This window comes from Lepisosteus oculatus, chromosome 14, assembly GCF_040954835.1.
Source record: "Lepisosteus oculatus isolate fLepOcu1 chromosome 14, fLepOcu1.hap2, whole genome shotgun sequence".
Taxonomy (NCBI): domain Eukaryota; kingdom Metazoa; phylum Chordata; class Actinopteri; order Semionotiformes; family Lepisosteidae; genus Lepisosteus; species Lepisosteus oculatus.
This window is the reverse complement of record NC_090709.1, coordinates 52,173,736-52,198,501: the sequence shown is the minus strand read 5'-3', so window position 1 is coordinate 52,198,501 and position 24,766 is coordinate 52,173,736. Positions and strand designations below refer to the sequence as shown.

General features: G+C 45.2%; 8 non-coding genes across 8 annotated transcripts; 5 read left to right on the top strand and 3 right to left on the bottom strand.

Annotated features, from left to right (window-relative positions):
- Positions 1–9,609: 9,609 nt before the first annotated feature.
- Positions 9,610–9,722, top strand: trnal-caa (transfer RNA leucine (anticodon CAA)). The gene is made up of 2 exons: positions 9,610–9,647; positions 9,677–9,722. It is a non-coding gene; the product is annotated as a tRNA-Leu (tRNA).
- A 5,993-nt stretch (positions 9,723–15,715) lies between these two features.
- Positions 15,716–15,789, top strand: trnat-agu (transfer RNA threonine (anticodon AGU)). Its single transcript has one exon. It is a non-coding gene; the product is annotated as a tRNA-Thr (tRNA).
- Positions 15,790–17,331: 1,542 nt separating this feature from the next.
- Positions 17,332–17,405, top strand: trnat-agu (transfer RNA threonine (anticodon AGU)). Its single transcript has one exon. It is a non-coding gene; the product is annotated as a tRNA-Thr (tRNA).
- Positions 17,406–18,417: 1,012 nt separating this feature from the next.
- trnal-aag (transfer RNA leucine (anticodon AAG)) lies at positions 18,418–18,499 on the bottom strand. The gene has a single exon. It is a non-coding gene; the product is annotated as a tRNA-Leu (tRNA).
- A 1,678-nt stretch (positions 18,500–20,177) lies between these two features.
- trnat-agu (transfer RNA threonine (anticodon AGU)) lies at positions 20,178–20,251 on the top strand. The gene has a single exon. It is a non-coding gene; the product is annotated as a tRNA-Thr (tRNA).
- Positions 20,252–21,263: 1,012 nt separating this feature from the next.
- Positions 21,264–21,345, bottom strand: trnal-aag (transfer RNA leucine (anticodon AAG)). The gene has a single exon. It is a non-coding gene; the product is annotated as a tRNA-Leu (tRNA).
- Positions 21,346–23,023: 1,678 nt separating this feature from the next.
- On the top strand, positions 23,024–23,097 carry trnat-agu (transfer RNA threonine (anticodon AGU)). The gene has a single exon. It is a non-coding gene; the product is annotated as a tRNA-Thr (tRNA).
- Positions 23,098–24,098: 1,001 nt separating this feature from the next.
- Positions 24,099–24,180, bottom strand: trnal-aag (transfer RNA leucine (anticodon AAG)). The gene has a single exon. It is a non-coding gene; the product is annotated as a tRNA-Leu (tRNA).
- Between the last annotated feature and the right edge of the window lie 586 nt (positions 24,181–24,766).

Sequence of the window (24,766 nt, the reverse complement as noted above, 5' to 3'; positions counted from 1 at the left end):
TATGCTTGTTGACTCCAGTATCACGTTAGTTAAAGACTTCGAAGCTTACAATGTTTAGGGAGAAATGGAATACTGGTGTGTATTTTTTTCTTTAAAGTACCAAGACCAGCCATGTACTGTATGTTTATGTTCCAAAATTAATATCGTTTATGGCCTTCACACGCGTTACAGTATGCTCCTATTCTTTTCATGCTCAGCTACTAAGATTTCCCTTCAGTGGTAAAATTCAATATCTACAACGGGCACAGTAAAGACGTTTACAGTAAGTCTTTCTACGACAGACCAACGGACCACGAGTGCCCCTGTCGGTCAACCAATCACGCACCGCGGTACCCCGTGTCATCTTACCTGCGGTACGTGTCTGTACCGCTCACTTTGAATGGCTGCATCTGTACACACATAGACACCGCATCCACTCTTAGGTACAGATACACTATAACTAACACTAATGCAGATACTGCCAATATTACAACACTAACACTATCATCAAACCCTATCATTGTTACTAACACTGACAAAAACAACTACTAGACTAATAATATGTATAATAACAGTAATACTGTCATGAAACCTAACATGATGATGAGTGTTAATACTCTGACACTAACAGTATAATTATCACTAAATTTAACATGAAAACTAGCATTAAAACTAAATTTAAAAGTATCTATCATCACAAAGTCACATGTATACTTGTATTATTAGTAAAACTACCAGATATACTCTCACTAATATTAACATGAATACTAGCATTAATACTGAAACTATCAGTAATGTCATGATCATTAATACTCACATAGACACTACACACAGTCTATTTCCCTGCACTATTTCACTCTTGCTTCCTTCCAATAAGGACGGAGCTGCGGGAGAAAGGGCGTTATAGATGATCAATGTGAAGAGCTGCTGCTGTGCTTTGACATCTGAGCTCTGTGGAAAACGATCTCAATACAATTCTGAAAAACGCGACTCCCAGAACGCCAGCCGAACAAGTCTCCACAGCCGAAGCTGTATCTGCTAGGCGGCGCAGTTGTCGTGCACAAAGAAGGCTTTGAAAAGCATCAAAAGCATGTCATTCCGAGTTGGTCGTTTGTGTTTTCCGTTCAGATGTGAAATACCGGGAGACAGAGAGCGATGTCTTCCTCGTTAGAGACCGTGGTTTGATTCCCCGACAGCGAGTTGCTCTCCTTCTACCTCCTTATAGAAAGGACTGCCTTTCACTTCTCTGCATTTTCTTTCACAGCGTCGTGCACCTTTTAATCACTTTCAGAGCCTGTGCACAGCACACGACTCGACATCAGGATGCGCATTGAAGTGACAGCAGGAAGCTTTGCGACATGCACTGTGCAGATCCCATAGATCCCCACACTAGGAATCCCCAAACAGTGAGCGTGGCCACTGTGTTTCCACCCGGTTTTGAACCAGCGACCTTTCGCGTGTGAGGCAAACGTGAGAACCACTACACAACGGAAACGATGGGAAACCATGCACAGTGACCCAGCGCTGAGCTTCGCCAATGCTATTCAGCTGCTTCCAGTGCCTTCGTTGGAGTGCGCTGATTGACCGTGCTCACCAGAGACCAGCACGCCTGTCATGGACGGAGCAGGAAAGGCTGCGCCACATTCTACAGCCCTCTCCACACAATCGACGCAATCGGGCTACTGAAGTGGAGAAAATCTCCTCTCCAGAAAGTGCAAATATCATCTTGGAGAGTATAAATTCTATTGCCGAAGGTCAACACTATCTACCAGAGTCACCCCTCCCACCTCCTGCAGGTTTCCGAGCTGCAGTGATGATCACTTCGGCTCACAAGCGAGAGGTCCTCGGTTGGAAACACGCGCCCCTTCTTCTTGTACGTTTTGCACATGATCGAGTGGTTTTAGTGTGGCTCCTTCGTACACGGTGCTGATCTTTTGGAAAGCAGGAGGCAAAACTGACACATTCCCATACCGGGAAATGAACCTGGCCCGCCTGGGTGAAAACCAGGAATCCTAACCACTAGCCCATATGGGAGCATGCAGCCTTCTTCCGTGTGTCATGCAAGCAAACTGTAATTGCTGTTTGCACTTAGAGTGTCGAAGGGTCGATGTATACTGGGGCTCAGTTGAAATGCAACATCAGGACTTTTCCGACTCCTGTCACACGAAGAGAGCACAGCCTTTTCTGCCCTGCACGTGTGTATTGGTAACTCGCCGTGATTGTATAGTGGTCAGTACTTTGCGTTGTGGCTGCTACAACCCCGGTTCGAATCCGTGTCACGGCAGAATAGGGGTGTCTGCTTTTACTACTTGCACAAATGAAGGCAAAAAAAAGCCTATCGATGTGAACAAACGGCGGAGTACTGCCTGAGTGGATCGTTGATGAACGACAGAGGCCACTCCGACCTCTTCTCGGTTTTCTTCAATGACTTACTAAGGATCTTCTTCACATTTGCCCATGCAGGGGAAGCCAGTTACACCAAAGCAAATGCAGGAAAGTACATTTCAAGCAGAGACCAGTGCATTTCAAGGAGGGACTTGTTTACACCGAGAGTGGTCGGAGTATGGAACAATGCGCCAAATGCTGTTGCTGTATACGATTCTTGATGAGATCTTGGGCTCACTAAGCAGGTAATGACAGGTACCGCTCGCTCCCAATGCTCGCTCGAAGACAGCCTTTTCCATCGGCCAGGGCCCCTGGCACTTTACTGTCATTCCCATTCCCTCCGTGCTAGCCTATCCCGATCCGTGGTTACCGTATATCCTGGATACCGATGCAAGTGACTTGGGGGTGGGCGTGGTGCTGGCACAGGAGGGGCCAGATGGGAGCGGGTAGTTGCCTACTACAGTCGGGCTTTGAATAAGGCTGAACGGAACTACTGCGTGACCCGTCGCGAGCTTCAGGCCATACCTATTCGGGACCCGATTCCTGTTGAGGACCGACCATGCGTCCCTCACCTGGCTGCTCCACTTTAAGGAGCCGGAGGCGCAGATGGTGCGATGGATAGAGGTCCTGCAGGAGTATGACTTCACTGTTGTGCAAAGTGCTGGATCTCGCCATCTCAATGCCGGCATTCTCTCGCGGCGCCCCTGTGAGGTTGCGGACTGCCACTACTGCGCCCGGTGGGAGCAGTGTGAGGGAGCCGTCTGCACAGTGACGGAGGCGAGCACCTCGGCCACAGCCCTGGAGGGGCTGCTGGGGGTGGGCATGTCAGACCTGGCACAGCAACAGGCAGCTGATCCTGACGTGGGGCCGGTGCTCCGCTGGAAGGCAGCAGGAGTGCGGCCTGTGCGAGAGGAGCTCCCCCAGCACCCAAAGTCCGTCAAGGCCCTCTGCGTCCTGTAGGAGGCCTTGGAGGTAAAGGACGGGGTGCTGCGCCGGGGGTGGCAGGTACCCTCCAGTGGCGAGATATGGTGGCAGCTGGTGGTGCCACAGTCGCTCCGCGCGGCTGTGCTCAGAGTGGTGCATGGCCAGCCGGGCATGGGGGATTTCGGCTGTAAAAAAACCCTGCAGCGTCTCCGAGGCCATTTTTATTGGGGTCTTTGCCACCGGGACGTGGGGCGGTATTGCCAAACGTGTGCGGTGTGGGTGGCGCAGAAAGGTCCCCTCGAGTGCTCTCGGGCCCCCCTCCAACAACACCAGGTGGGGGCTCCTATGGAGCGGGTGGGGGTGGATGTTTTGGGCCTGTTTCCGCGCACCGAGGCCAGAAACCACTATATCCTGGTAGCAATGGACTATTTCACGAAGTGGCCGGAGGCCTATGCCCTCCTGGACCAGAGTGCCCCCACGGTGGCCGATGCACTACTGGAGGGGATGTTTGCCAGGCTGGGGGTGCCGGAGGAGTTACACAGTGACCAGGGGCGTAACTTCAAGTCCCAGGTCTTCGCCAGAGTGTGCCAGCGCCTGGGGATCTCTAAGACTCAGACCATCCCGCTGCATCCCCAGAGCGACGGGTCTGTGGAGCGGTTTAATCGGACGCTCCCCACCCAGCTGGCCTCCCTGGTGTCCTGTCACCAACGGGACTGGGACCGCCACCTCCCCCTCGAGCTCTGGGCTTATCGGACCACAGTCCAGGAATCTACCGGGTGTACCCTGGCCTCACTCATGCTGGGCCGGGAAATGCAAACCCTGGTGGACCTGGTCTTCGGCCCGCCGCCCGGAGACGAGTCGGCACCACCAGCTGGACCGGACTACGACCGGACAGCTTAACCCGGACCCATCTGACTCAGGCGGGAGTCCGGCAGAAGCGGCACTACGACCTGCTCTGCAGGGGGCCTGCCTTCCTGCCCTGGGACTTGGTTTGGGTGTACAGCCCGCACCGCCGCAAAGGCCTCAGACCTAAGCTGGCGCCTTTGTGGGAGGGGGCCGCTGAGGTCCTCAGGGTGGTAGGCAAGGACTGCTACCAGGGGAGAGTGGTGGTTCTGCACCGAGACCGCCTGGCCCCCTACTGGGACCGGGAGGAGGAGCCCCGCGGGGAGGCTCCGGAGGAGCAGCCAGGGCCGGAGCCGACCGACAATGGGGTGACCGCGGGCCGCCGGCAACCACCGCTTCGTAACAGCTGCTCACGCAGAGTTCCACAGCCTTTAGCCTAGTATGAGTATAGCCTGAGGGGGGTGTTCGATGTCGGCGGGACGCCAGACACTTCAGGTGGGGACAGTGTAACCCCCCTGGCCCGGTGGTGAGGAGGAAGTGCACCTAGGCACTCATGGTACCGTGGAGCAGGTTGGGAGATGTAGCCGGGGAGAGTGAGGGTCAGCTCGATGACCAGCAGCTGACTCTGCATATGTGAATAGTGTTATAGTAGTTTTAGTGTCCTGTGTAGCCTTATAAGTGTATAGCCTGTTGTTAAGTAATTACCACCCTAAATATGTGAACGTGTTCCATCAGTCTCCTCATGTGTGTGTATGTCCTGTGTTTGGTTTTGTGTGGTTTCGATAAAAGAATAAAGCTGTCGCTTGGTTAACTATCACGTCGCCACTTGTCCTTTTCCTGAGGGAACCTGAAAACAGTACAGTATTATAGCATGAACCCCTGAAGATTTTCTTGATACGTTTTATGTGCTCGTTTGTATTGTATGTATTTTTGTTGTTCAAATTAAAAGTAAAAGACACAACTTTCCGGATGCGGCTGCTGTAAAAATAAAATGACATCAAGGGTGCTGTACGCAGAGGTCTGAAACCTGCTCCACAGAAGATCTTTATCCAGAGGTGTTAAAGAAGTCGAGATCTCGCCATGAGAGGGGAAGCATCTCAGAAAAAGCAGGTGCAGTCGGTTCCATGGTCATAACGCCACTAAGTCGGGCGACAAGAGCAAAACCCACCCGGCTTCCTCCGGGCAAGTAATGACCAATAATATTTCAAAATTACAGTTCGGATTTATTAGAAAACTTCACAAGCATTATTAGGTTAGGACTGTAAAATTGTTTTTTAATATCTTGGTATATTTACCTTCATTTTAATATAGATATAACCATAAATGATGTTAAGCATATTGAACTTTTGTCGTACTTTTTAAAACATTTTAGCTGAGGACACACGGCGACTATTATACCTTGTGATACATGCAAGACATCTGTAAACGAAGATGTAATTACAATAAAATTGGCAATTAACAGAAAACCACAATTTGTATAATATTATTCCTCGATATCAATGATCAATTGAAGGATTTGAAGAAACTATCAAAGAAACAGCAGCAATAGCAGATGATTTTGGTTTTGAACCCATCTTTACACCTCAATAATCCATTTGTCCTCGAAAAAAGAAAAGACAGGCATATTTTGAGTCTCATAATTATCCTCTTCTCGATCCAAAAGAAACGTTGATTGCTTCTGTACTTTTTTGGATTTTCTTACGAAGATCTCACGAAGTATTGCCAGGATCTATATTTAGCGTTCGGTAGTGATAACACTGCTGATATTGATTGAGTAGAAATCTATGATGTATTGACAGCTTTATCTGAAGCGAAAAGTCCTAGAACGCCATCTATGAAGTTTTAGGATTCATACCAAGAAATGCCTTTTGTTTCCCACCCCAACTACTGCTTTTGCATTACACATAATGTGAACATTACCAGTTTTGGTAGCTTCTGGGCACGATTTTCCTAAACTGAAACTTATTACAAAATTCTTTAAGATGAACCATGTCCAAAAATTGTAAATCAGGACTAATTTTAATATAAAATGAAATTACTACAGAAGAAAAGGCTTAACTGAAATATGAATAAGACTATGCAAGCCTGAAAAATAGAACAATTCAATATTTATAACTTATTTTTTTATTTTTTGAGAAATGGGCTCACACACCGGAAGACACTAACGTTTCTCTTCGTTAGAGTATGTGAATAACAGTTTAACCCCAAATGTTTGTAATTGTGATTCTGTTCAAATTAAAAAAAGCATCTATCAATAGTAAGAAATTATTAAGAAAGTAAGAAATTGTGTTATTTCATAAACTGTAAGACATGAAGACATTTACAGGTTATATCCTTTGCTTTGTCTTTTAACGCAAGCGGTCAGGATCCAAGCCCATGTTCGGACGGTTGTGTTTCTCTTGTACTCATCAAATGTCATTGTTTTGTCCGTCAGTTCTTTCTCGAGTTGTACCATGGATATTTTATACCATCAATACTTTTCATGCTCTTTTGCATTTTTCTTCACATACGGAAAAGAACTCAAGGCGTTCTTGTCACTGTGCTGCACAGTACAGGACACGCAGTGAGGAATTCGCTAACATAAGAGATACTCACATAAAGTGCTTTTACGTATATTACAAATCACAGGAAGTAAGGTCTTAAAAGATTGGGCAGTAGTGGGATTTAAACCCACACCACTGAGAGAGTGGAGCCTAAAATCCAGCATATTAGACCATTCAGCCACACTACCTCTGGCCCCCTCTCCTTTCCTCACGTTGCTGAGTATAGGTGCCTTCATGAAATTGAGCCAGGTTTGAATCCCAGCCAATGCATCTCCAAATCTTTTCAATTGAATCTGTGATCCTGTAGCACATCCTCTGAAACCAGCAATCGAAATTGGAAACATCTTCTTCAACACTGAAAAGCTCAATTAGGACGAAGCAGTTGTACACAGGACAGCAGTACCATATGTGTTCTTGATTGATTCAGACTCGTTCTCAGTGGTTCTTGCTCACCAAAAATCTTAAAAGCTAAATGAGGCCCCATCTCACTCTCCCTTTCTGTGGTGCAGCCACTGAGAAAGTATTCATGCAGGCTGATTTAAGATGTTTTCTTTTGATAAGGGACAGCTCTTAAACGGAGATGCACTTAGCTAAGCCTAACTATCATGATCAATGGTCATCCATTGGCGCCTATCTGTCTAGGGAGTGCCGAATGGACATCTGGACTGTATTCCTAAGTGTCAGGAGTAAGTGACTCATATCTCACCTTGATCAACCAATCAGGGATTGGCAGGGCGTGGTAACACCACGTGGGTCTCCAATGCCCGCCAAACTCTCAACCAATCAGCACACATCTGTGTCTTGGTCAAAAAGGGAGCGCAAGCTCAGATCGGGGCTCTCCTTGGCCATTTCCGCGCATCCTCAGAGACAATCACGTGACAACTGCTGTTGTCTGCACTGGGACTTGGACTTTGTTCTAAGCGCGAGGCTGAGGATCCCGTACGTACTCAGAATTCTACCAACGTGAATGCTCTGCTTGATCAACGGCAGCCTACAGTTGGACCCTCGTCAACAACCTGAATAGCTTATTCAGAAGCAGCGCTGGTCCGGGAACGAACCAGCTTCTTCCCGGGCAAAAGAGTGACTTGTGAGGACTTGCGGTCACACTCTGTGCATAGATTTCTACTAGCCAGCCGGACTGCTGGTAGATCCCCTCGGAGCAACAACTACCCTGCGCGCCCGTCCAACTCCGAGCTGCACCTCGACTGGTTGGCCGGTAGCCAGAGGACGCCGGGACAATGCCCATTGGACAACCGCTGGAACCGAGGCTGCAACAGAGCCTGTCAGCTGGTTTGGTGTTCGTGCCGGAATATTCCAAATCCATACACAGTGGATAAGTAAACCCCATGTTCTACATTGCGTCTCGAGAATTCAATTGTACCTCAACACAAGTTGTTATCAATTTAATTCATGAGTATTGCATTTACTTCCGAGTTTAGAGTAACAGTGGGGAATAACACTGATTAGCGATTTGGTAACCGAACGATATATATTGACATATATTCTCTGTTGTGTATCTCTTTGTATTTGCATCTCTTCGACATTATATACCTTGTATATTGATAACCCTCACAGTAAGTTCTGCCGCTTGTATCCAGGCAGACTGGTATATGTTTGGTGCACAATTTATATTAATAACTGTATCTCGTGTATTGAACCCGTGTGTGTGCGTTGTTAGTTGTTCTGACGATTGATTTTCTAAAAGCCACAACGAATCACCTCGTGATTACTGCTGCAATGAATAATTGTCTCAGTAAACCCATCAAACCTCTACACAGCTAAGGAAGAGTAGCTCGGAAAATACCCAACTCAACATGCGAGCGCGTTGGTTGCTCTTGCTCTTAATGCAAGGAGCTGTTTTTTTTTTCGCATTAATTATTAACCAGAAACAGCTGCACAACTGGCCGCATTTGTGATTATGTCACTTCTCTGCTTCAGCAAGGTCAATAAAAGACTCTGAAAGTAGTAGAGAAAAACCGAATTAAAATCATATTAGCAATTCTGAGCGATATCTGCATACAGGCAATCCAAAAATAACGTTGAAATCTTTGAATATCATCTCTCTATATATTGCGCTGCTTTTTACTTGGAGTAAAACTATTGGATTGAAGGGTTAAAATGTATTGTTGTTATTTGGAGAAATCAATGAACTCTTGATTTTATATGTTTTAAAAGACGGTCATGCGCACAGAAAAAAGACAGTGCTGATTATTTTTCTGGAGAGGGAGCACTGATGACCTATCCGAGCCAATTGATAAAGCCCACCCAGTGGATACTCTAGCAGAACGTGGTAGAACGATCACCATTGTAACCGAGGCAACCACAGGAACAACATCAAGAAGCACAATCAATTCCCCATTTAAATCTTTCGTGTTAGGTATGCCATGTGAAAGCATGAAGTAAATCCTCTGATCTCTTTTGAACATGGACAAGGTATTTCTGATGGAGAGCTATGAGCAAAGATTTAATAAGCTACTCCTGCCGATGATTCAGCTTAAAGAAGTAAAAGCTTCACAAACAAAAGCAGCTCGCTACCACAGCCAATATTAAATGTACTTGGTGGCACATTACCATTTGCACTGGCTCAAAAGTGGTCTCGGCAGACGTTGTTCCCTACGTAAAGCTGAAAGCGCCAAAGAGCATTTCCATTGAGAAAAAAAATCTTTCTTGATGTTAAACATAGAGAGCCTGCCTTTTAGAAGTTCTCCCTCTAAACACCTTGTGCAGCCTCCCGACAGACTAACAAAAAGCGCCTTTTCACCAACTCAATTTATAATACGCCCCTCAAAACTCACAACCGAATAACAATCCATCCATATATTTGTTTTCCAAGATCCATTCAAGGCAACTTGGCTCTTCGCAAGCAAATCATTTCAGGATGGAAACTCAGTTTAGTCAACTACTGGTGCATTCAGCACACCACCTGCTCTCGCTTGTCAGGGTGGCCGAGTAGTCTAAGGCGCCAGACTCAAGGACATGTGTCTTTCCAGCTGGCTTGGGTGTTCAGGTCTCCAAATGGAGGTGTGGGTTCAAATCCCACTCCTGACAGCTTCTGCTTTTAGCTCTCTTGAATTGTTCCAGTGCTACAGTGAATGACTGAAATATAAAAGCAGCAGAAGAAAGCAAGCAACTCAGTGCAATTTGTGAGTATTCTGCACTGTTAAAATGCACAGGTTTTCATACTTTTTGGAATTCGTAGCTCAAGAAGTGACTCCTGTTTCATTTTCTATTCACCAACTCGATTTGCATTCCGCCCCTCACACCTCACAACAGAATAACAAACGGCTTCATGTGCCACAGCATTCCCCTGTAGATTTGGTTTGCACTATGAATTAGGCGACCCCGAATGAAATATTTTAGTGTTGGCTCAAATGTGAGGAATTTCATGAACCCTCAAAAAGGAACGCTTGCAGAAAATGCCAGCAATTCAAAGCGTGTAGGCAGCATGAACAGACCAATTCTGCAATTTCTTTTATCGCGGGCGGTGCTTTCCGAGTCGATGGCTCTGCATTAGAAATGAGAAGTGCTGAACTCTAAACACGTTCTTGCCATAACTGCTACTCCTGCTGCTACTCCTTCGTCCTCGAAAAAAGAAAAGACAGGCATGTTTTGAGTCTCAAAATGATCTTCTGGATCCACAAGAAACATGTAAATTTGATTGATTCCGCAGTATTTTGGATGTACTGTACTTATAACTTCCATTGAAGAGAGATTTCATCAGTTGCATGAAATTGAAACTTTCGACTTTTTGTCTGGTATTGAAAATATGTTAAAAAAAAACCATAAACAATTTTCTTACAAACAACTCATGAATTATTGCCAGGATCTATATTTAGTGTTCGGTAGTGATAACACTGCTAATATTGATTGAGTAGAAATCTATGATGTATTGACAGCTTTATCTGAAGCAAGAAGTCCTAGAACGCCATCTATGAAGTTTTAGGATTCATACCAAGAAATGCCTTTTGTTTCCCACCCCAACTGTTGCTTTGGCATTACACATTATGTGAACATTACCAGTTTTGGTAGCTTCTGGGCACGATTTTCCTAAACTGAAACTTATTACAAAATTCTTGTAAATCAGGACTAATTTTAATATCAAATGAAATTACTACAGAAGAAAAGGCTTACTGAAATATGAATAAGACTATGCAAGCCTAAAAAGTAGAACAATTCAATTTCTATAACTTATTTTTTAATGTTTTGAGAAATTGGCTCACACCCCGGAAGACACTAACGTTTCTCTTTGTTAGAGTATGTGAATAACAGTTTAACCCCAAATATTTGTAATTGTGATTCTGTTAAAATTCAATAAATCGTCTATCAACAGTAAGAAATTATAAAGAAAGTAAAAAATTGTTTTATTACATAAACTATAAGACAATGAAGAGAGTTTACTTCGCTTTTGTTCTTTTGACTTAAGCGTTCAGGATCCGAACCCATCTGCGGACGGTTGTGTTTCTTGAATCTCTTGTAATCATCAAAAGTCGCTGTTTTGTGCTTCAGTTTTTTATCGAGTTGTACCATGGATATTTTATATGATCAATACTTTACATGCTCTTTTGCATTTTCCTTCACATACAGAAAAAGTTCAAGTTGTTCATATCACTGTGCTGCACATTTACGCTGGACCACCTGTAACAGTACAGGACACACAGTGAGGAATTCGTAAAGCTTTCAGCTCAGTGCGGAGTCCAGAGGGAGGACTCGCTCGCTGAATCATCTCTCAGGAAATCCCGGGTGAGATTCAAAAGGTAAAGCTGGCTCTCTATGAACACGAGCAAAGAGTTCTCACTCAACAGAAGATTTCAATGTGAGTACAGTTATATAAAACACCTGAAGATGCCAGGGATTGAACCCCGGACCTGTGGAGCAGTAAGTGACTTGTAGCACTGACATAAGAGATACTTACATAAAGTGCTTTTACTGACCATATTACAAATCACAGGAAGTAAGGTCTTGAAACATTGGGCAGTAGTGGGATTTAAACCCATGCCCCTGAGAGAGTGGAGCCTAAAATCCAGCATATTAGACCATTCAGCCACACTACCTCTGGCCCCTTCTCCTTTCCTCTCGTTGCTGAGTATAGGTGCCTTCATGCAATTGAGCCAGGTTTGAATCCCAGCCAATGCATCTCCAAATCTTTTCAAATGAATCTGTGATCTTGTAGCACATCCTCTGAAACCAGCAATCGAAATTGGAAACGTCTTCTTCAACACTGAAAAGCTCAATTAGGATGAAGCAGTAATACACAGGACAGCAGTACCATATGTGTTCTTGATTGATTCAGACTCGTTCTCAGTGGTTCTTGCTCACCAAATAACTAAAAAGCTGAGGAAGAACGCTACGAAAAATACTAATCAAAATACAAAATAATAATCAGTATTAACCAGAAACAGCAGAAAAACTGGTCACAATTGTGATTATGTCGCTTCTCTGCTTCAGCAAGGTCAATAAAGGACTCTCTGAAAGTAGTAAAGCACTAAAGCACTGCAAAACTGAATTCAAAATCATATTAGGAATTCTGAGTGGTGCCTGCTTACATGCAATCCAATACGGATGTTGTCTTTAAATAAGAATTCTCTATGTTTCCCTGCCTTGTCCCTGGAGTGAAACTATTGGATTGAAGGAATTCTTCTGACAGGTTTACAAGGTCCCGTTGATATTTGGATAAGTCTATGAACTCGTGATTTTTATATACTTTAAATAACTGCCATACACACAGAATAAAATGACAGTACTGATGATTTTTCCTGAGATGAAGCACAGCTTATCTTTCCAAGACTGCTTATAAAGGCAAGCCAGTGGATACTCTAGCAGAACATGGACAAACGTTCAGCTTCGTAACCAACAAATTCCCAATTTAGATCTGACATGTGAGGTATGCTTTGTGATTGCTTGAAGTGAAACCCACAATCTCTTTTGGACTTAGACAAGTTATTTCTGATGGAGCGCTATGCGGAAAGACATAATCAGCTCTACCCCTGAGGATGACTCGACTTGAAAATGCAGAACATTAACGTTTCACAGATAAAAGGAGCACAACCGACATTAAAATTGAGGGCGCACTGTGATTTGCACTGACTCAAAAGTGATCTTGGTAGACAAACTTCCCTGCTGAAGGTGGAAACGATAAATTGTGTTGAGAAGAAGAAACACTTTTTTCTCCCTGCTTTGATTTTAAGCTGATAAAGTAGCTTTTAACACATTGCTCCATTTGGTGGTTGTAACACAAAAACTCCTAGCAGCAGTGGGATTCAAGCCCACACCCCCAAAGAGAATGGAGCCTTAATCCAGCACCTTAGACTGCTCGGCCACGCTACCCACTGGGCCCTCTTTTTTTGTCTCTACTTGCCTGGAGGAAGCCGGGTGGGTTTTGCTCTTGTCGCCCAACTTAGGGGCGTTATGACCGTGGAACCGACTGCACCTGCTTTTTCTGAGATGGTTCCCCTCTCATGGCGAGATCTCGACTTCTTTAACACCTCTGGATAAAGATCTTCTGTGGAGCAGGTTTCAGACCTCTGCGTACAGCACCCTTGATGTCATTTTATTTTTAAAGCAGCCGCATCTGGAAAGTTGTGTCTTTTACTTTTTATTTGAACAACAAAACTACATACAATACAAACAAGAGCACATATAACGTATCAAGAAAATCGTCAGGGGCACATGCTATAATTCAATAACACTTAAAAAACGATTACACAAGGTAAATAAAGATGATGTCCACACAGCTTGTTCTTACATTTCGAAAGAGTCTGTAAATAAACCCTTACGTCTATTTTGAACTGTTCAAACGTAGGACTCTTCGCAGACCATTTCACTTTATACCACATTCCTAAACGAGGATGCATCTCCTGTTTTAGAACTATTTTGGGTGGTATGGCTTATACAACACACCCACAGTATTCTAATGGTGGACTGCAGATCTGTGCTATAGTTCAGTCGAATTCAAAGGATTTGACTGGGATTCTGAAATGTCTCTTGCAAAGGTATTCGGGTTTGCTTGATCCTTTAATAAAAAAGTGATCTGAAACTACCCAGCTTTACAATCTCTGAGGTAGTTGTCACTAAACTCGGACGTGATGTGCCATACATGTGCCGTGTGCCCGTGTGATTTGCACTGACTCAAAAGTGATCTTGGTAGACAAACTTCCCTGCTGAAGGTGGAAACGATAATTTGTGTTGAGAAGAAGAAACAGTTTTTTCTCCCTGCTTTGATGTTAAGCTGATAAAGTAGCTTTTAACACATTGCTCCATTTGGTGGTTGTAACACAAAAACTCCTAGCAGCAGTGGGATTCAAGCCCACACCCCAAAAGAGACTGGAGCCTTAATCCAGCGCCTTAGACCACTCGGCCACGCTACCCGCTGTGTGCTGTCTCATTGTCTCATTACTTGCCCGGAGGAAGCCGGGTGGGTTTTGCTCTTGTCGCCCGAATTAGTGGCGTTATGACAGTGGAACCGACTGCACCTGCTTTTTCTGAGATGCTTCCCCTCTCATGGCGAGATCTCGACTTCTTTAACACCTCTGGATAAAGATCTTCTGTGGAGCAGGTTTCAGACCTCTGCGTACAGCACCCTTGATGTCATTTTATTTTTACAGCAGCCGCATCCGGAAAGTTGTGTCTTTTACGTTTTATTTGAACAACAAAACTACATACAATACAAACAAGAGCACATATAACGTATCAAGAAAATCGTCAGGGGCACATGCTATAATACAATTACACTTTATGAAAAACGATTACACAAGGTAAATAAAGATAAGGTCCACACAGCTCGTTCTTACATTTCGAAAGAGTCCGTAAATACCCCTTTACGTCTATTTTGAACTGTTCAAACGTAGGACTCTTCCCAGACCATTTCACTTTATACCACATTCCTAGACGAGGATGCTTCTCCTGTTTTAGAACTATTTTGGGCAGTATGGCTTATACAACACACCCACAGTATTCTAATGGTGGACTGCAGATCTGTGCTATAGTTCAGTCGAATTCAAAGGATCCAGCAATCGTACTGGATTTGACTGGGATTCTGAAATGTCTCTTGCAAAAGTATTCGGGTTTGCTTGAATCTTTGACAAAAAAAGTGATCTGATCTGAAACTACCCAGCTTACAATCTCTGAGGTAGTTGTCACTAAACTCGGACGTGATGTGGCACACATGTGCCGTGTGCCTTTACTTTTGTAAAAAACTGGTATCGGGAAAAGTTTCTTAATATTTCTTTTGATTAGCATGCAAGAAAATGTGATCATTACCTATGGAATTTCCCGTCAGCGTGGAGCTTGAATTCACAACCTTGAGACTCAGTGTTCAAGAGTCACAGAAGAGGTCAGCCTGGTCTTCAGTTTGTCAACGATAAGCTCCGGCAGTGCTCCTCTGTAAAGCAGATTGTTCGGATCGGTTATGTGGGACGGCACTTCGATACTAAGATCGTTTGCAGCACACGCATGGTTTCCCCCTTCACGCAAAAAACATAGACGAAGGAAACTCTCTTGTCTTGGGCTGCTGACTCCCGGATTTAAAGCGCTCTGGGTGCCAGCTATGTCTCTAACAAGCACACTATAAAGACAGGAATTACACTTTGCTCACGTCACGCATGGAATGGCGAGGCTACTTGTTCAATATTATCTAGTCTCACCTCATATGGTGCCGATTCCTGGTTTTCATTTAAGAAAGAGCACTGCAAACACCGTAAACAGTGCAAAACGTGTGATGAAAGAAGTCTTTTCCCCCCTTTGTCTAAAGCAGAACACAGCGGAGTCATGCCGAGGGTTGTGAGATCAAGATTTCAGTGGAGCACTTTCGTCTACGTCTTTAGCTACATGAGTTGGACATCCTCTTGTACAGGGAAAGCAGATTGAGATCCTCTGACATGAAAAGTGACAGATAAAAGCCATTTCTCATCCTTTCTCTTAGTGGTGGAACTATCGCATGTAAATGAGGCAACTTGCAAGGCGAGCAGGCTCGGTGCACACCGAATGCAGATGTCTCAGAGCAGTAGAGACGTGTCCAAGTGGCTGTCAAAGGACAGCACTTTGCCGGCGCCGTGGCTTAGTTGGCTAAAGCGCCTGTCTAGTAAACAGGAGATCCTGGGTCCGATTCCCAGCGGTGCCTTTCTTCCTGTCTTACTGTACAGAATTTATCCTTATGGGCAAATCCCATGCCTTTTAATTCAGGTGCATGCAAGTGTTCGTTTCCTTTCTGGAACAACTTGTTTTGAAAGAAATCTATACAGCTTGCGAAAGATGAAACACAAATCTTGCTTATCAGTGAAGAAGAGGTACTCCCAGCAGGCCAGCTAATACCAGCAAAGTTTTTTTTTCACCCTAACCCAGAGAATGGAGAAAAGCGAGGCGCCTGTGGCTCTGCAGTGTAATCAGTTCGCGAGTTCGGCGGTTAGCTGAAAGAGTGGTAAATGGAGCTCGCCCCAGCCCGTCCTTATTCTTATTCTTTTAAAGAGGATAAAAAATTAACTTCGCCGCCATTACTACCAGCTTTAAAAGACTGCCATGGGCACAGAAAAAAAACACACTAACGATGACTTTTCTGGAACCGAAGCAGAGATTCCTTTACGAACCAAATGATAATGCTCAGCCAGTGAATACTGTTAACAGAATGTGAAAGCACGATCAACTTTGTAACTGCAACCACAGGAAAAACAGCAAGAAGCAGGCCTTAATCCAGCGCCTTAGACCGCTCGGCCACGCTACCCACTGTGTGTTGTTTCTTTGTCTCATTACTTGCCCGGAGGAAGCCGGGTGGGTTTTGCTCTTGTCGCCCGACTTAGTGGCGTTATGACCGTGGAACCGACTGCACCTGCTTTTTCTGAGATGCTTCCCCTCTCATGGCGAGATCTCGACTTCTTTAACACCTCTGGATAAAGATCTTCTGTGGAGCTTGAATTCACAACCTTTAGACTCAGTGTTCAAGAGTCACAGAAGAGGTCAGCCTGGTCTTCAGTTTGCCAACGATAAGCTCCGGCAGTGCTCCTCTGTAAAGCAGATTGTTCGGATCGGTTATGTGGGACGGCACTTCGATACTAAGATCGTTTGCAGCACACGCATGGTTTCCCCCATCACGCAAAAAACATAGACGAAGGAAGCTCTATTGTCTTGGGCTGCTGACTCCCGGATTTAAAGCGCTCTGGGTGCCAGCTAAGTCTCTAACAAGCACACTATAAAGACAGGAATTACACTTTGCGCACGTCACGCATGGAATGGCGAGGCTACTTGATCCAATATTATCTAGTCTCACCTCATATGGTGCCGATTCCTGGTTTTCATTTAAGAAAGAGCACTGCAAACACCGTAAACAGTGCAAAACGTGTGATGAAAAAAGTCTTTTCCCCCCTTTGTCTAAAGCAGAACACAGCGGAGTCATACCGAGGGTTGTGAGATCAAGATTTCAGTGGAGCACTGTCGTCTACGTCTTTAGCTACATGAGTTGGACATCCTCTTGTACACGGAAAGCAGATTGAGATCCTCTGACATGAAAAGTGCCAGATAAAAGCCATTTCTCATCCTTTCTCTTAGTGGTGGAGCTATCGCATGTAAATGAGGAAACTTGCAAGGCGAGCAGGCTCGGTGCACACCGAATGCAGATGTCTCAGAGCAGTTGAGACGTGTCCATGTGGCTGTCAAAGGACAGCACTTTGCCGGCGCCGTGGCTTAGTTGGCTAAAGCGCCTGTCTAGTAAACAGGAGATCCTGGGTCCGATTCCCAGCGGTGCCTTTCTTCCTGTCTTACTGTACAGAATTTATCCTTACGGGCAAATCCCATGCCTTTTAATTCAGGTGAATGCAAGTGTTCGTTTCCTTTCTGGAACAACTTGTTTTGAAAGAAATCTATACAGCTTGAGAAAGATGAAACACAAATCTTGCTTATCAGTGAAGAAGAGGTGCTCCCAGCAGGCCAGCTAATACCAGCAAGTTTTTTTTCACCCTGACCCAGAGAATGGAGAAAAGCGAGGCGCCTGTGGCTCTGCAGTATAATCAGTTCGGGAGTTCGGCAGTTAGCTGAAAGAGTGGTAAATGGAGCTCGCCCCAGCCCGTCCTTATTCTTTTAAAGAGGATAAAAAATTAACTTCACCGCCACTACTACCAGCTTTAAAAGACTGCCATGGGCACGGAAAAAAACACACCACAGATGACTTTTCTGGAACCGAAGCAGAGATTCCTTTACGAACCAACTGATAAAGCTCAGCCAGTGAATACTGTTAACAGAATGTGAAAGCACGATCAACTTTGTAACTGCAACCACAGGAAAAACAGCAAGAAGCAGGCTCCATTCCCCATTTAAATCTGTCGTGCGAGGCATGCTTTTTGGCACGCATGAAGTAAATCCCACGATTGCTTTTGAACTTGGACAAAGTACTTCCAAAGGAGCGCTATGCGCAAAGATTTAACAAGCTCAACCCCCGCCGATGATTTGGTGTGAAGAAGCAGAACATTCAAGTTTCACAGACAGAAGCAGCACGCCAGCACAGCCAACATTAAAACGGAGGGCACACTACGATTTGCATTGACACAAAAGTGATCTGGGCAGACGTCGTTCCCTGCATAACGCAAAAAGTGGCAAAGCGCTTTTGGGTTGAGAGGACGCAAGAAGGTTTTTGTTTTGTGCCTTGATGTCAAGCTGAGAAAGTATCTTTAAACACTTTGCTTAGTTTCTCGAGAGACTGCCAAGAAGCAGTTCCCTCCCTTTCGTCTGAAGCCAGCTGAAAGGGGGTCTCGACAGAAGCACCTGGCAGCGGTGGGATTCGAACCCACGCCCCCGAAGAGACTGGAGCCTTAATCCAGCGCCTTAGACCGCTCGGCCACGCTACCCGCTGTGTGTTGTTTCTTTGTCTCATTACTTGCCCGGAGGAAGCCGGGTGGGTTTTGCTCTTGTCGCCCGACTTAGTGGCGTTATGACCGTGGAACCGACTGCACCTGCTTTTTCTGAGATGCTTCCCCTCTCATGGCGAGATCTCGACTTCTTTAACACCTCTGGATAAAGATCTTCTGTGGAGCAGGTTTCAGACCTCTGCGTACAGCACCCTTGATGTCATTTTATTTTTACAGCAGCCACATCCGGAAAGTTGTGTCTTTTACGTTTTATTTGAACAACAAAACTACATACAATACAAACAAGAGCACATATAACGTATCAAGAAAATCGTCAAGGGCACATGCTATAATACAATTACACTTTATGAAAAACGATTACACAAGGTAAATAAAGATAAGGTCCGCACAGCTTGTTCTTACATTTCGAAAGAGCCCGTAAATACCCCTTGACGTCTATTTTGAACTGTTCAAACGTAGGACTCTTCCCAGACCATTTCACTTTATACCACATTCCTAAACGAGGATGCTTCTCCTGTTTTAGAACTATTTTGGGCGGTATGGCTTATACAGCACACCCACAGTATTCTAATGGTGGACTGCAGATCTGTGCTATAGTTCAGTCGAATTCAAAGGATCCAGCAATCGTACTGGATTTGACTGGGATTCTGAAATGTCTCTTGCAAAAGTATTCGGGTTTGCTTGAACCTTTGATACAAAAAGTGATCTGATCTGAAACTACCCAGCTTACAATCTCTGAGGTAGTTGTCACTAAACTCTGACGTGATGTGGCACACATGTGCCATGTGCCTTTACTTTTGTAAAAAACTGGTATCGGGAAAAGTTTCTTAATATTTCTTTTGATTAGCATGCAAGAAAATGTGATCATTACCTATGGAATTTCCCGCCAGCGTGGAGCTTGAATTCACAACCTTGAGACTCAGTGTTCAAGAGTCACAGAAGAGGTCAGCCTGGTCTTCAGTTTGCCAACGATAAGCTCCGGCAGTGCTCCTCTGTAAAGCAGATTGTTCGGATCGGTTATGTGGGACGGCACTTCGATACTAAGATCGTTTGCAGCACACGCATGGTTTCCCCCATCACGCAAAAAACATAGACGAAGGAAGCTCTATTGTCTTGGGCTGCTGACTCCCGGATTTAAAGCGCTCTGGGTGCCAGCTAAGTCTCTAACAAGCACACTATAAAGACAGGAATTACACTTTGCGCACGTCACGCATGGAATGGCGAGGCTACTTGATCCAATATTATCTAGTCTCACCTCATATGGTGCCGATTCCTGGTTTTCATTTAAGAAAGAGCACTGCAAACACCGTAAACAGTGCAAAACGTGTGATGAAAGAAGTCTTTCCCCCCCTTTGTCTAAAGCAGAACACAGCGGAGTCATGCCGAGGGTTGTGAGATCAAGATTTCAGTGGAGCACTGTCGTCTACGTCTTTAGCTACATGAGTTGGACATCCTCTTGTACACGGAAAGCAGATTGAGATCCTCTGACATGAAAAGTGCCAGATAAAAGCCATTTCTCATCCTTTCTCTTAGTGGTGGAGCTATCGCATGTAAATGAGGAAACTTGCAAGGCGAGCAGGCTCGGTGCACACCGAATGCAGATGTCTCAGAGCAGTTGAGACGTGTCCATGTGGCTGTCAAAGGACAGCACTTTGCCGGCGCCGTGGCTTAGTTGGCTAAAGCGCCTGTCTAGTAAACAGGAGATCCTGGGTCCGATTCCCAGCGGTGCCTTTCTTCCTGTCTTACTGTACAGAATTTATCCTTACGGGCAAATCCCATGCCTTTTAATTCAGGTGAATGCAAGTGTTCGTTTCCTTTCTGGAACAACTTGTTTTGAAAGAAATCTATACAGCTTGAGAAAGATGAAACACAAATCTTGCTTATCAGTGAAGAAGAGGTGCTCCCAGCAGGCCAGCTAATACCAGCAAGTTTTTTTTCACCCTTACCCAGAGAATGGAGAAAAGCGAGGCGCCTGTGGCTCTGCAGTGTAATCAGTTCGGGAGTTCGGCGGTTAGCTGAAAGAGTGGTAAATGGAGCTCGCCCCAGCCCGTCCTTATTCTTTTAAAGAGGATAAAAAATTAACTTCGCCGCCACTACTACCAGCTTTAAAAGACTGCCATGGGCACGGAAAAAAACACACCACAGATGACTTTTCTGGAACCGAAGCAGAGATTCCTTTACGAACCAACTGATAAAGCTCAGCCAGTGAATACTGTTAACAGAATGTGAAAGCACGATCAACTTTGTAACTGCAACCACAGGAAAAACAGCAAGAAGCAGGCTCCATTCCCCATTTAAATCTGTCGTGCGAGGCATGCTTTTTGGCACGCATGAAGTAAATCCCACGATCGCTTTTGAACTTGGACAAAGTACTTCCAAAGGAGCGCTATGCGCAAAGATTTAACAAGCTCAACCCCCGCCGATGATTTGGTGTGAAGAAGCAGAACATTCAAGTTTCACAGACAGAAGCAGCACGCCAGCACAGCCAACATTAAAACGGAGGGCACACTACGATTTGCATTGACACAAAAGTGATCTGGGCAGACGTCGTTCCCTGCATAACGCAAAAAGTGGCAAAGCGCTTTTGGGTTGAGAGGACGCAAGAAGGTTTTTGTTTTGTGCCTTGATGTCAAGCTGAGAAAGTATCTTTAAACACTTTGCTTAGTTTCTCGAGAGACTGCCAAGAAGCAGTTCCCTCCCTTTCGTCTGAAGCCAGCTGAAAGGGGGTCTCGACAGAAGCACCTGGCAGCGGTGGGATTCGAACCCACGCCCCCGAAGAGACTGGAGCCTTAATCCAGCGCCTTAGACCGCTCGGCCACGCTACCCGCTGTGTGTTGTCTCTTTGTCTCATTACTTGCCCGGAGGAAGCCGGGTGGGTTTTGCTCTTGTCGCCCGACTTAGTGGCGTTATGACCGTGGAACCGACTGCACCTGCTTTTTCTGAGATGCTTCCCCTCTCATGGCGAGATCTCGACTTCTTTAACACCTCTGGATAAAGATCTTCTGTGGAGCAGGTTTCAGACCTCTGCGTACAGCACCCTTGATGTCATTTTATTTTTACAGCAGCCGCATCCGGAAAGTTGTGTCTTTTACGTTTTATTTGAACAACAAAACTACATACAATACAAACAAGAGCACATATAACGTATCAAGAAAATCGTCAGGGGCACATGCTATAATACAATTACACTTTATGAAAAACGATTACACAAGGTAAATAAAGATAAGGTCCGCACAGCTTGTTCTTACATTTCGAAAGAGTCCGTAAATACCCCTTGACGTCTATTTTGAACTGTTCAAACGTAGGACTCTTCCCAGACCATTTCACTTTATACCACATTCCTAAACGAGGATGCTTCTCCTGTTTTAGAACTATTTTGGGCGGTATGGCTTATACAGCACACCCACAGTATTCTAATGGTGGACTGCAGATCTGTGCTATAGTTCAGTCGAATTCAAAGGATCCAGCAATCGTACTGGATTTGACTGGGATTCTGAAATGTCTCTTGCAAAAGTATTCGGGTTTGCTTGAACCTTTGATACAAAAAGTGATCTGATCTGAAACTACCCAGCTTACAATCTCTGAGGTAGTTGTCACTAAACTCTGACGTGATGTGGCACACATATGCCGTGTGCCTTTACTTTTGTAAAAAACTGGTATCGGGAAAAGTTTCTTAATATTTCTTTTGATTAGCATGCAAGAAAATGTGATCATTACCTATGGAATTTCCCGCCAGCGTGGAGCTTGAATTCACAACCTTGAGACTCAGTGTTCAAGAGTCACAGAAGAGGTCAGCCTGGTCTTCAGTTTGCCAACGATAAGCTCCGGCAGTGCTCCTCTGTAAAGCAGATTGTTCGGATCGGTTATGTGGGACGGCACTTCGATACTAAGATCGTTTGCAGCACACGCATGGTTTCCCCCATCACGCAAAAAACATAGACGAAGGAAGCTCTATTGTCTTGGGCTGCTGACTCCCGGATTTAAAGCGCTCTGGGTGCCAGCTAAGTCTCTAACAAGCACACTATAAAGACAGGAATTACACTTTGCGCAGGTCACGCATGGAATGGCGAGGCTACTTGATCCAATATTATCTAGTCTCACCTCATATGGTGCCGATTCCTGGTTTTCATTTAAGAAAGAGCACTGCAAACACCGTAAACAGTGCAAAACGTGTGATGAAAGAAGTCTTTTCCCCCCTTTGTCTAAAGCAGAACACAGCGGAGTCATGCCGAGGGTTGTGAGATCAAGATTTCAGTGGAGCACTGTCGTCTACGTCTTTAGCTACATGAGTTGGACATCCTCTTGTACACGGAAAGCAGATTGAGATCCTCTGACATGAAAAGTGCCAGATAAAAGCCATTTCTCATCCTTTCTCTTAGTGGTGGAGCTATCGCATGTAAATGAGGAAACTTGCAAGGCGAGCAGGCTCGGTGCACACCGAATGCAGATGTCTCAGAGCAGTTGAGACGTGTCCATGTGGCTGTCAAAGGACAGCACTTTGCCGGCGCCGTGGCTTAGTTGGCTAAAGCGCCTGTCTAGTAAACAGGAGATCCTGGGTCCGATTCCCAGCGGTGCCTTTCTTCCTGTCTTACTGTACAGAATTTATCCTTACGGGCAAATCCCATGCCTTTTAATTCAGGTTCGTTTCCTTTCTGGAACAACTTGTTTTGAAAGAAATCTATACAGCTTGAGAAAGATGAAACACAAATCTTGCTTATCAGTGAAGAAGAGGTGCTCCCAGCAGGCCAGCTAATACCAGCAAGTTTTTTTTTCACCCTGACCCAGAGAATGGAGAAAAGCGAGGCGCCTGTGGCTCTGCAGTGTAATCAGTTCGGGAGTTCGGCGGTTAGCTGAAAGAGTGGTAAATGGAGCTCGCCCCAGCCCGTCCTTATTCTTTTAAAGAGGATAAAAAATTAACTTCGCCGCCACTACTACCAGCTTTAAAAGACTGCCATGGGCACGGAAAAAAACACACCACAGATGACTTTTCTGGAACCGAAGCAGAGATTCCTTTACGAACCAACTGATAAAGCTCAGCCAGTGAATACTGTTAACAGAATGTGAAAGCACGATCAACTTTGTAACTGCAACCACAGGAAAAACAGCAAGAAGCAGGCTCCGTTCCCCATTTAAATCTGTCGTGCGAGGCATGCTTTTTGGCACGCATGAAGTAAATCCCACGATCGCTTTTGAACTTGGACAAAGTACTTCCAAAGGAGCGCTATGCGCAAAGATTTAACAAGCTCAACCCCCGCCGATGATTTGGTGTGAAGAAGCAGAACATTCAAGTTTCACAGACAGAAGCAGCACGCCAGCACAGCCAACATTAAAACGGAGGGCACACTACGATTTGCATTGACACAAAAGTGATCTGGGCAGACGTCGTTCCCTGCATAACGCAAAAAGTGGCAAAGCGCTTTTGGGTTGAGAGGACGCAAGAAGGTTTTTGTTTTGTGCCTTGATGTCAAGCTGAGAAAGTATCTTTAAACACTTTGCTTAGTTTCTCGAGAGACTGCCAAAAAGCAGTTCCCTCCCTTTCGTCTGAAGCCAGCTGAAAGGGGGTCTCGACAGAAGCACCTGGCAGCGGTGGGATTCGAACCCACGCCCCCGAAGAGACTGGAGCCTTAATCCAGCGCCTTAGACCGCTCGGCCACGCTACCCGCTGTGTGAGGTCTCTTTGTCTCATTACTTGCCCGGAGGAAGCCGGGTGGGTTTTGCTCTTGTCGCCCGACTTAGTGGCGTTATGACCGTGGAACCGACTGCACCTGCTTTTTCTGAGATGCTTCCCCTCTCATGGCGAGATCTCGACTTCTTTAACACCTCTGGATAAAGATCTTCTGTGGAGCAGGTTTCAGACCTCTGCGTACAGCACCCTTGATGTCATTTTATTTTTACAGCAGCCGCATCCGGAAAGTTGTGTCTTTTACGTTTTATTTGAACAACAAAACTACATACAATACAAACAAGAGCACATATAACGTATCAAGAAAATCGTCAGGGGCACATGCTATAATACAATTACACTTTATGAAAAACGATTACACAAGGTAAATAAAGATAAGGTCCGCACAGCTTGTTCTTACATTTCGAAAGAGTCCGTAAATACCCCTTGACGTCTATTTTGAACTGTTCAAACGTAGGACTCTTCCCAGACCATTTCACTTTATACCACATTCCTAAACGAGGATGCTTCTCCTGTTTTAGAACTATTTTGGGCGGTATGGCTTATACAGCACACCCACAGTA